Genomic DNA, 11,456 nt, shown 5'->3' with positions numbered 1-11,456 from the left:
GGGTTTACAGGAATGAGCCACCACACCCAACTTTAGTCCTAAACTTCTGTGTATTCAGTATAGTCTCCAAAAATGTAAAACAAAAATGACAGTGACATTAGTGAAATAAGAGGGTAGGAATTCCAAGGCCCTATTCCTCCACAAAAACAAAAAACAAAACAACCACACACCAAAAAGATTGACAAAAACTGTTATCAACTTTACAGAACTCTGGAAAATAGGCAAAGGTTTACAGCAATCAAGCAAATGCTTAATCAAGAAGTTGACTGAAACCCAGTAGGAAAAGTTTACATCATTTTAAGTTACCTTTGTTTAATTGCCCCCTCCCTATCCTGGTGGTGTCCTTGAAGATGACAACAACTATTTCTGATGTGGATTCCAGATACTGGAGAAGACAATGTTTTCAAAGAATTGTAGTTGTCTCGCAGTTGCTTTCTTGATGGACGAAAGCAAAGGGTGTGGCTTTATTTTTCTAACTCAGAACTCTCTCAGAGTGAAGAAGTAGCTGCATAGAGGACATTGGTAAGATATCTAAAGTCAAATGAACCAGTCACTACCACTTCAGACAAAGAATATTCTTTGGGGCAAACAACATACACAACAGAAAGCCCAGGAGGAAAGGCTATAAGGAGTGAAATGCTATGGGGAATAAAGGCTTTGAAAAGCTTTCACAGATTTCTGGAAATGTAGAAGGCCATGTGCACATACAGGACAGGGTCCCTGTTCAGAACAGACCTTGAAGCTGGGCTCGGTGGCTCAGCCTGTAATCCTGCGCCTAAGAAACCTATGGGATACCATGAAGTGGAGCAACGTACACATAACGGGAGTCCTGGAAGAAGGGAAAAAAAGAGAGGCAGAAAGAATATTTGCATAAATAATGAACTAAAAAAAAAAATCCCCAAATTTAATGAAAGTCATACATATACACATTTAAGAAACTCAATGAATCCTAAGTAGAATAAACTCAAAATGATATCCACACAAAGCCAATTATAATTAAACTGTTGAAAGACAAAAAAAGACTACTGAAAACAGCAAGAGTGAGACAACTCACCACATCCAAAGGTTCCAATAAGATTAACAGCCAATTTTGTAGCAGAAACAATGAAAACCAGGAGGCAGTGGGAAGATACTTAAGTGCTTTTAAAAAAAAATAAATAAACAATTCTATATCTAGCAAAACTATCCTTTAAAAATGAAGGCAAAATTAAGACATTCACAGTAAAGAAAAGATATCTACATCAAGCCAATTATAATAACTGTTGAAAGACAAAAAAAAAAAAAAAGACTATTGAAAACAGCAGGAGTGAGGCAATTCACCACATCCAAGTTTCCAATAAATTAATAGCCAATTTTGCATCAGAAAAGGGAGCTGTGTACAGTGGTCCACATGTGTAGTTCCATCTATTCAGAAAGCAGAGACAAAAGAATTTCCTGAGTCCAGGAGTTTGAGACCATTGTGCACGATGGACATCCTGTGAATAGCAACGCACTCTAATCTGAGAAACAGAGTGAGACCTCCTGTCTCCAAAAAAACCAAATAAACAAAAACCCAGGCCAGGCCTGGTAGCTCACACAGGTAATCCCTTTAGAAGGCTAAGGTGGGAAGATCTCTTGAGCGTAAGAGTTCAAGGCCAGCTTGAGCAACATAGTGAGACCTCGCCTCTACAAAAATAAAAAACAAAACTCCAGAAAGCTAAGGGAGTCCATTCCTAGTATATTTTCCCTATAAGAATTGCTAAAAGGAGTCCTCAGACTGAAGTAAAAGGAAATCAGGTAGTAACTAGAAGCCTTACTAAGAAATAAAGAACAAGCTGGGCTTGGTGGCTCAGCCAGTAATCCCGCGCTTTGGGAGGCTGAGGTGAGTGGATTGCCTGAGCCCGTGGGTTCGTGACCTGCCTGAGCAACTTGGCGAGACCTCATCTCTAAAATAAGATAAAAAAATCAGCCAGGTGTGGTAGCGCATGCCTGTAATTCTGGCTACTCGGAAGGCTGAGGTAGAAGGATCGCCGGAGCCCAACAGGTCAAGGCTGCGGTGGCTGGGAGCAGCCACTGCACTCCAGTCTGGGCGACAGATTGAGACTCCAACTCAAAAAAAAAAGGAAATAAAGAACAACAATAGGCTGGGTGCAGTGGCTCACGTTTATAACTCGAGCACTTTGGGTGGCCACAATGAGAGAGGATTGCCTGAGCCCGTGGGTTCAAGACTAGCCTGGGCAACTTGGCGAGACCTCATCTCCACAATAGATCAAAAAAATTAGCTGGGCCTGTAGTTCCAGTTACTTGGAAGGCTGAGACAGGAGGATCGCCTGAGCCCAGCAGGTCGAGGCCGCAATGGCCAGGAGGGTGCCACTATACTACAGCCCGGGTGACAGAGTGAGACTCCAACTCAAAAAAAAAAAAAGAACAACAATAAAGATAACTACAGAAGTCAATATAAAAGCGATTGTTATTGTGTCTATGGCTGTAACTCCACTCGATTTAAAACACAAATGCATAAACATTCATTATAAATCTATGCTAATGGACACACATTATATAAAGAGTTAATCTGTGATAAAAACTATACAGAAGGAAGAAGGATGGAACTGTATAAGAGCAGAGCATTTGTGTAATATTGAACCTGAGTTGAGATTATTAAAACCTGATTGTTATATATTTAAGATGTTAATCATTACCCCCAGAGTAACCACTAAGAAAATCACTTTAAAATATGCCGAAAATGGTATACTACTAAGGCCCAATCACTGAAGAAGGCAGTAATGAAAGCAATCAAGGGATCTAGAGGTATAGACATATAGAAAACAAATAGCAAAATATCAAAAGTCCTTCCTTATGAGTAATTACTTTCAATGGATTTGTTTTAGCCTACTTGGACTGCTATAGCAAAATGCCATAGACTGAGTAACTTCAACAGAGAAATTTACTTCTCACAGTTCTGGAGGCTGGGAAGTCTAAGACTGAGAAGCAGGAAGATTTAGGATCTGGTGGAAACGACTTCCTGGCTTGCAGACAGCTGTCTTCTCATTGTGCTCACATGGCCTTTCTTCAGGGTGTGCTTGAGGAGAGAGAAAGCTCTGTCTTCTTCTAAGGGCACGAATCACATCATGACAGTCCTAACCTTATGTTTTAATAAAAACCTACCTCCCCAAAGTCCCACCTCTAAATACCATCACAGTGGTGGTTAGGGTTTCTATACAGGAATGCAGGAGTAGGGCAAACATTCAGCTCATAATAGGATTAGACTATTCAATTAAAAGACAGAGATTGGTAAAATAATTTTTTTAAAAAAAGATACAACTACATATCTACAAGAGACTCATTTTAGAGTCAAAGACAAATAGATTGAAAGTAAATGGCTAGAAAAAACAGCTACTGGGTCACAAACAATGGCTATTAAAAAAAAAAAAAAAAAAAAAAAAAGAATGTAAATGGATGGAAAAAGATGTTCCATGAAAACAGTAACCAAAAGAGAGCTGGGAGGATATACTAGTATAAGACAAAATAGATTAAATTACATACCAAATTCATTACAAAAGAAAAAAAAGATATTATGTGTTGATGAAAGGTTTAAAAGAAGATATAACAATCATAAACATATTAATACATTGCAACAGAGCTCTAACACAAAGCAAAAACTGACAGAATTTAAGAGAGAAATGGGCAAATTATATAATAATAATTTAGAACTTCAAAGTATACCCCACTTTTATCAATGGATAGATCAAGTAGAGAGATCAATAAGAAATAAATGACTTGAACAACCCTATAAACCAAGTAGATCTAATAGACATATAATACATTCTACCCAACAACAGAAGAATGCATATTTTTCCAAAGTGAACATGGGACATTCTCCAGGAATATAAATGTCTTAATACATTTAAAAAAAATTGAAACATATGAATTATTTCTTTAAATATAATGTAATAAAGTTAGATATAAATAGCAGAGAAAATGGAAATTTCACAAGTATGTTGAAATAACACACTCATACAATAAATGGGGCAAAAAGAAATCTGAAAAAAATTAGAAAATATTTTGAGACAAATTAAATCAAAAACTCAATATACCAAAACTCATGGAATGAATTGAAAATAGTGTTCAAAGGGAGATTTATAGCTGTAAAAGTCTACATTTTTAAAAGAAGATCTTAAATCAATAACATAACTTTAAACTTTAAGAAATTGAAAAAGAGAAGAAAACTAAACTCAAAGCTGTCAGAAGAGAATAATAAAGATTAGATTGGATAAAAAGAAATAAAGACTAGAAAAATGATGGAACTGATTGAACGAAAACTTCTTTGAAAATTTTAATTTGTTCTTTGAAAAAAGTCAACAGAACTGACAAACTTTTGGCTACAAGGACAAAGGAAAAAGAAAAGAGAAGACTCAAACTACTAAAATCAGAAATGAAAGTAGGGAAATTATAATGTACCTTACCGAAATAAAAATAATTATCAAAGAATACTATAGACTATGTAAAAAAATATATAGATGAAATAAACACATTCCTATAAACAAATGAACCGCTGAAACTGACTCAAGAAGAAATAGACAATCTGGCTGGGTACAGTGGCTCATGCCTGTAATCCTAGAACTTTGGGAGGCCTAGGAAGAAGGATTGTTCGAGTCAGGAGTTCAAGACCAGCCTAGGCAGCATAGCAAGACCTCATCTCTTAAAAAAAAAAAAAAAAAGTCAGGCATGGCAGTGAGCACCTGTAGTCCCAGCTCTCTGGAGGATGAGGTGGAAGGATTGAGGAGAGTCGAGGCTGTAGTAAGCCATGATTGTGCCACTGCACTCCAGCCTGGGTGACAGAATGAGATCCTGACTCAAAAAAAAAAAGAGAGAGAGGGAGAGAGGAGGGAGGGAGGAAGGGTGGGGAAGGAAAGAAAAGAAAAAGAAAATCTGACTTAGTCCTATTGTAGCGGACTAGTCAGAGAGAGACAGGACATCAAGGCCACTTTGTCAGGAAACAGCATTTATTCATGCTGACATGGCTCAGTGGATTTGCATCCAAAAGCTGAGACTGGAGTAGAGGGGGCCATTGCCTTTTATACAGTTTTAGCTTCCTTGCCCCCCCCCATAAGGCTTGCATATCAGTAACATACTGGCTAATTGGGTATTTCATAGCACAAGCCTTCAGCAGAGTTACACATGCGCACTACAGATTGGGGCCACATTTCTTTCTAATATGTATCATTCAAGAAAGTTCTTATGGTGTAGAAGAACTCTTTCGTTATCCTGGGAAGGCTTTTATCTTACTGTATTAAGGGGGAGGGCTACTCTGTCCTGGGAATGCCTTCACCTTATGAGGTCTGGGGGAAGGGCTTTCTGCCATAACAACATTACATAACAACGTTACATGCGTTGTTGTTTTTCTTTTATCCATGGCCTCATTGAGGCTGGAGACAGACCTTATAACTAAGGGAGCTAGACAGGGAAGGATTAGACAAATTTCCAACATCATGAGTACAATGCCTATGAGGGTTTTAAATCCTCCAGAAGTTGAGAACCAATCTCCAAACAGTTTTTCGGGGTCCCAGCCTTTCTAGGTTTGCACTGGGACATGAGCAAGTTTTTTCATCCAATCAGTGATTTTCTCTGTGACCTTTCTCTATGACCATCATCCATTTGTAAACAGCAGTTGCTGAAGTTAAACTTTTCACAAACCCCTCCTTTAGAAGCAAGCAGGTAATCTAGAGCTAAGTGGTTTTGATAAGTGGCATTGTGCATCTTAGTTTGTTGTTCGGCTAATATGTTAAGGGCCTTTGTAGTTTTATTAGTTATAATTTTAACAACCGCTTGCAATTGGATTATGTGGTTTAGCATGTAAATAGGGGTTTGACTGTCCCAAGATTTATTTTGTTTAAAAGAGATAAAAGAGTGTTAATAGTAACCTCTCACCACAGATCCAGCTGTCTGGAGCAACCAATGCTAAACCTGCAGTGAAACCCAAGGCAAGAATTACAGCAACAGACAGTAGTAGCAAGGGATGACACTATACACCAAAAACACAGTCCATTTGCTTGTTTGGTGGTCAATTCCTCAAGCTTCTGTCATGCATAGATTAGTCAGCTTCTGGAGTGACTAAAGCAGGGCTGCAGTCCTCTAAGGTCCTGGGATCATGGCCTGTTTTCTTTGGAGAGTCAGCTTCCTGGGTGTTGATGGATTTGCAGTGTACTCCCAGTCTCAGAAGGCTGGTTTTACTTTGCTGTGATGAATCCAGCTACCTTTATTGCAGTGGGAGTGAACAAAATAACAGCAAATGGACTTTTCCAAAGGGGCTTTAGGAGCTGAATGTTTCATTTCTTTACCTATACTTCATCCCCTGGTTTAAAGGGGTGTCTGTGGTTAAACTCACAGGTAGCCACTCTCTAACCCAATGATGTATAGCGGTGAGGGCTGAGCCTAGAGCCTATATTTGTTGTCTAAGAGTAGGATTACCCACCTCTTTTAAATCTCCTTTTATACCTTTTACAACAGGGGGAGGGTGCCCCCCATTGTAAGAATTTCAAAAATTTCAAAAATGAAAAAAAAGATTTGTGAGAATTTCAAAAGGGGAAAAACCTGTCTGCTTAGTGGGGTTATACCTGATTCTTAGCAAAGCAATCTGCAACAGCTGGTCCCATCACAAGTGAGTTTCCTGACACAGTTTACTGAGTTGTAGTTTCAGAGTCCGGTTCATCCGTTCCACTTTTTTGGAGCTCTGGGGGCGATAGGCAGTGTGTAATTTCCATGTGATTTCTAAGCCCCTTGTCATTGATTGTATCACCTCAGCCACAGATGCCAGCCCGTTGTCTGATCCTATATTGACTGAGATTTTGAATCGGGGAATGATTTCTTTCAGAAGCAGCTGTGCCACTTCATGTGTCTTTTCGGTGTGGGTAGGAAGGGCCTCTACCCAACCCGAGAAAGTACACACAAAAACTAACAGATATTTACAGCCTTGGACCCGGGAAAGCTCAGTGAAGTCCAGAACTATGTTTTCAAATGGGGTCCGTCCAAGACTCCAGAGAGATCTTAGGCCCCTGCCATGGGTTATTTTGGGCACATACTTTATATTGTTTATATACTGTGTGAGCTATAGTGGAGAGTTGGGGAATATAGATGGGCTGGCCTAATGTAGTTTCGAGAGTTGTCCAGCCCATATGGGTTTTTTTTGTGTTTTGTTTTTGTTTTTTTTATGAAAATGCTTGACAAAGGTTGGGACAGCAACTTGCCCATTTTTAAATTTTCACCATCCACCTGGGAGATAATTTTCATTTTCAGTTTTGAACCAAGTTTGCTCATGCTGTGAATAATTAGGGTCTCATTCTGTCAGTGGACTTGGGAACAATGCAGTGGCCAAAGTCGCTGGCTCCGCTGTTTCTTGGGAGGCTGTGAGCTTTGTCTCCTGGTCCATCTTCTGGTTTTCTTGAGTAACCATTGTGTTTCCCCTCTGGTGTCCCTGGCAAGGTATGACTGCTACCTTTTTAGGGGCTCATACAGCATCTAAGAGTTTAAGAATTTCTTTACCATGTTTTATGGCCTTGTCTTCTGAGTTGATTCAGCCCTTCTTCTTATATAAAGCCCCGTGTGCATGGAGAGTAGCGAAGGCATATTTAGAATCAGTGTATATATTGACATTTATTCCTGCTACTAGCTGGAGGGCTCAGGTTAGCACAATTAATTCTGTCTTTTGTGCTGAAGTCCCTTTTGGCAGAGGCTTCCCCTCGGTGGTGGACTGCAGGGTTACTACAGAGTATCCTGTGAATTGTTTTCCCTTCCTTGTGAAGCTGCTGTTGTCAGTGAAATATTTCTCATCGGGATTCCTGAGAGGCTGGTCTGTCAAGTCAGGTTGGCTTGGAGAACACCTTGTCCCTGACCTCGATGCAATCATGACAGGGCTAATCCAGCTCAGTAGGCAGCAAGGTGCAGGATTGAGTGCCCACACCATTTCCAAGTGGATGCATGGATTCCCACATAACATTTCCTGGTATCTGAGCATTACTCAACCAGTATTGCCCTTGATATTCTATTAATGTTAACACCAAGTGTGGCACCCAGACCATTAGTTCTTGTCCCATAGTCAATTTGTCAGCCTCTGCCACTAGAAGGGTCATGGCAGCGAGTGCCCATAGGCAAGGCAGTCAGCCATGAGCAACAGAGTCAAGCTGCTTGAAGAAGTAGGCCCCTGGGCGATGTTATGACCCCCGCATTTGGGTTAAGACCCTATCCCCACTCCAGTACACTCGTGTATGTTTAGGAAAAATGGTTTAGATGTGTCAGGCAGCCCCAGCGAGGTGCACTGACGAGGGCTTGCTTGATTTCCTCGGAGGTCTTCTGTCCTGCTTGTTCCTATAATATAGGCTCTCATTTGCCCCACTCTGTGGCTTCCTAGAGAGGCTCTGCCAGCAGTGAAAAGTTAGGTGTCCAAATTCTACAAAATCCTGCAGCCCCAAGAAATTCCTAACCTGATGTTTGATAGTTGCAACTGGAATGGAGCAAAGAGCTTGCTTTCTTTCTGGACCGAGCTGACGTTGCCCCTGGAATAAATGGAAGCTGAGATGTTTTACCTTCTCTTGGCAGATTTGGGTCTTTTCCTTTGAAATTTTATAGCCGGCCTTCCATAGGAGGGTAAGGAGCTGCTGTGTTCCTTTCATGCAGTCCTCCATGTTTGCCCAGCCAGCAGCAGATTGTCCACATATTGGAGCAGCGTACTGCCATGCTGATCTTCTGGGAAGGCCTTTTTGGCTAGCGTTTTACCAAAAATAGCTGGGGAATTTTTGAAATCCTGTGGCAGTCTAGTCCAAGTCAACTGACTTTTATTGCTGTTATCAGGATTTTTCCATTGAAAAGCAAAAATCAGCTGACTTTGGGAAGCGGATACAAAAGTAAGCATCTGTGAAGTCTAAACAGGTAACAAAGGCGGCTTCAGTGGGAATAAGATTCGGGAGAGTGTAGGGGTTAGGGACAACCGGGTGTAAAGTAACAATGACTTGATTTACTACCCGTAAGTCTTGAACCAGCCTGTAATCATCTGTCCTCTGTTTCTGAACTGGCAGTAGCAGTGTATTCCAGGACGACTGACAGGGCTGGAGGATGCCGTATTTTAAGTCTCTCTGGGTGCTTTTGGATCCTAACCTGTGCCTTGCGAGGGATGAAATACTGTTTTTGACAGACGGGCACAGCCTCCAGCTTTAGTTTTATTACTCTTGGGGGTGTGTTCCAGGCCAGTCTGGGGGAATTATATACCCCGGGCACCTTGAAGGGAAGCTCAGGTTCTTGCCGTGGCACTTCTATGAGGCTACAGAAGCACCACTATTCCCCTCAGGGGACTGTAAGCGTCATGATTTTTGCTTCGGGACTCTCCAGGGATAAAGCTGCCGCTGGAGTAGAAGGTTATTTGGGCTTGCAGCTTTCTCAAGAGGTCTCGGCCCCTTAAAGCCACTGGACAATCCAGGAGGTACAGGAATTTTCAACAAGTTTATGGCCCCTTAGACTGCACCACTGGGGCTGTAAAAAGGGGCAACAGGCTCAGCCACCTGTGGCTTCCACAACGGTAGCTTGTTTTGGTGAAAGGGGGCCCACAGGCCGGGTTACTACAGAATGTTTTGCCCCGGTGTCTACCATAAAGCCAAGGGCCCGGCCCCCCCAAGTCATTCAGACCACAGGCTCCCAGGGGCCTCGTAAAATGGAGCCGGGTCTGTCCTAGGCTTCCCCATAGTTTTCCATGGCAGCTAGGCCAACAAAATGATTCTCAGGGGCCACGTATGGTTGGGGCACAGGCTGGTATTGTCCCTGAACCACCTGGCCTCTCCTGCTTCCTTGAGGACAGAAATTTTCCAGTTTTGAACATTCATTGTTCCAGTGCCCCTCTTGGAAGCAGCGAGCACATTGGTTCCACTCCAATCTTAACACCGGATGGGGCAGCCCTTCTCGCTGGCCTCTCTGCTTGCCTCAGCCTTGGCCCTGGCCTTGGCCTCAGTCTGGCAGGGCAGCTCCTCAGGTGTGTTGCTCTGCCAAAATAGCGGCAAGCAGGTCTACTTTCTTTTTCTTTTTTTTTTTTTTTTGAGTTGGAGTCTCACTGTGTTGCCCAGACTGGAGTGCAGTGGCCGCTCCCAGCCACCACAGCCTCGACCTGCTGGGCTCCGGCGATCCTTCTGCCTCAGTTTTCCAAGTAGCTGGAACTACAGGGGCGTGCTACCATGCCCGGCTAATTTTTTGATTGATTGTAGAGATGAGGTCTCGCCAAGTTGCCCAGGCGGGTCTCGAGCCCGCGGGCTCAGGCAATCCACTCGCCTCAGCCTCCCAAGGCGCAGGATGACAGGCTGAGCCACCGAGCCTGGCTTACTTTCTTTTTCATTTTCCGGCCTGCTTCCCTTTGGGCCTCTTGGTCTCAATGAACATATCTCTTTGTGGCGACATCTATCAGTTGGCTAACATTCATCCCAGCAAAGCCCTCTAACTTCTGTAATTTGTGACAGATGTCTCCCTGAGCTTGGCTCACAAAGGCTGCATTAATCATTCACTGATTTTCAGCTGCCTCTGGGCCGAAGGGAGTGTAACCATAGAATGCCTCACATACCCTCGCATAAAACGGGCTGGGGCTCTCTTTGGGGCTTTGGAGGCCCTCTGAGGCTTTATTCATCTTTTTGGCTTTTTTTCCTCCTTCTTTCACACCCCCCAAAAGGGCCTCTTGATAATGTTCCAGCATTTGAAATCGACAGCCATCACTGAGGCCCCACTGGGGGTTTTTCTCAGGGAAGTGACCTTGGGCATCTGCTTGTAAGTTCAGTGTTTCTTCAGGCATGTGCTCCTCCAGTCATTTTAAAGCAGCCTGAGGAACACGATGACGTTCTTCAGTGTTAAAGTCAGGAGGAGCTGGTGGCAATCAGTCCAAGTGAGTTTGTGGGTCTGAATGATGGACTGTATTAGATCAGTCATGGCCTGAGGCTTCTCAGTATATGAGGGGGCGTGACGTTTCCAGTTCAGGTCAGTGGAGGTAGAAGGCTGATACATCAAAGTGTGTTGCCCCATTTGGATTTGGCCGTCTGGATTGTAGTACAGGGGCCCTCTAGTTTCCGTGAACGGCAGTTGCAAAGCCTCTTGACATCCATGGCGAGGGGGGCTGAAAGCAAAGTTTCCCTGGTGCCTTCCTGCCAGGGTGTAGGGAGTGAACATTGGCAGCTCTGGAGTAGCTGCTGCCTGGGGTATTCTGGGTGACCTTGGGGAAGGGGTGGATTCTGGGCTGAGGCCAACCTGTGACATGGCTTTAGCTGCAGCAATTTCAGGGGGTGCGGGTGGCAATGAGGGGTACAGTAGCGGGGGGGCATCTCCTCAGGTTCCTCAGATCAGCACCTTGAGGGAGATGTTGTTTGGGCCAGCGTTATTTATTTTTTTTGAGTCGGAGTCTCACTCTGTCGCCAGACTGGAGTGCAGTGGCCGCTCCCGGCCACCGCAGCCTCGACCCA

Source organism: Carlito syrichta, unplaced genomic scaffold (assembly GCF_000164805.1).
Source record: "Carlito syrichta isolate Samal-C Ts95f unplaced genomic scaffold, Tarsius_syrichta-2.0.1 Scaffold315145, whole genome shotgun sequence".
Classification (NCBI taxonomy): domain Eukaryota; kingdom Metazoa; phylum Chordata; class Mammalia; order Primates; family Tarsiidae; genus Carlito; species Carlito syrichta.
The sequence above is the reverse complement of the archived record's forward strand: the minus strand, read 5'-3'. Positions refer to the sequence as shown.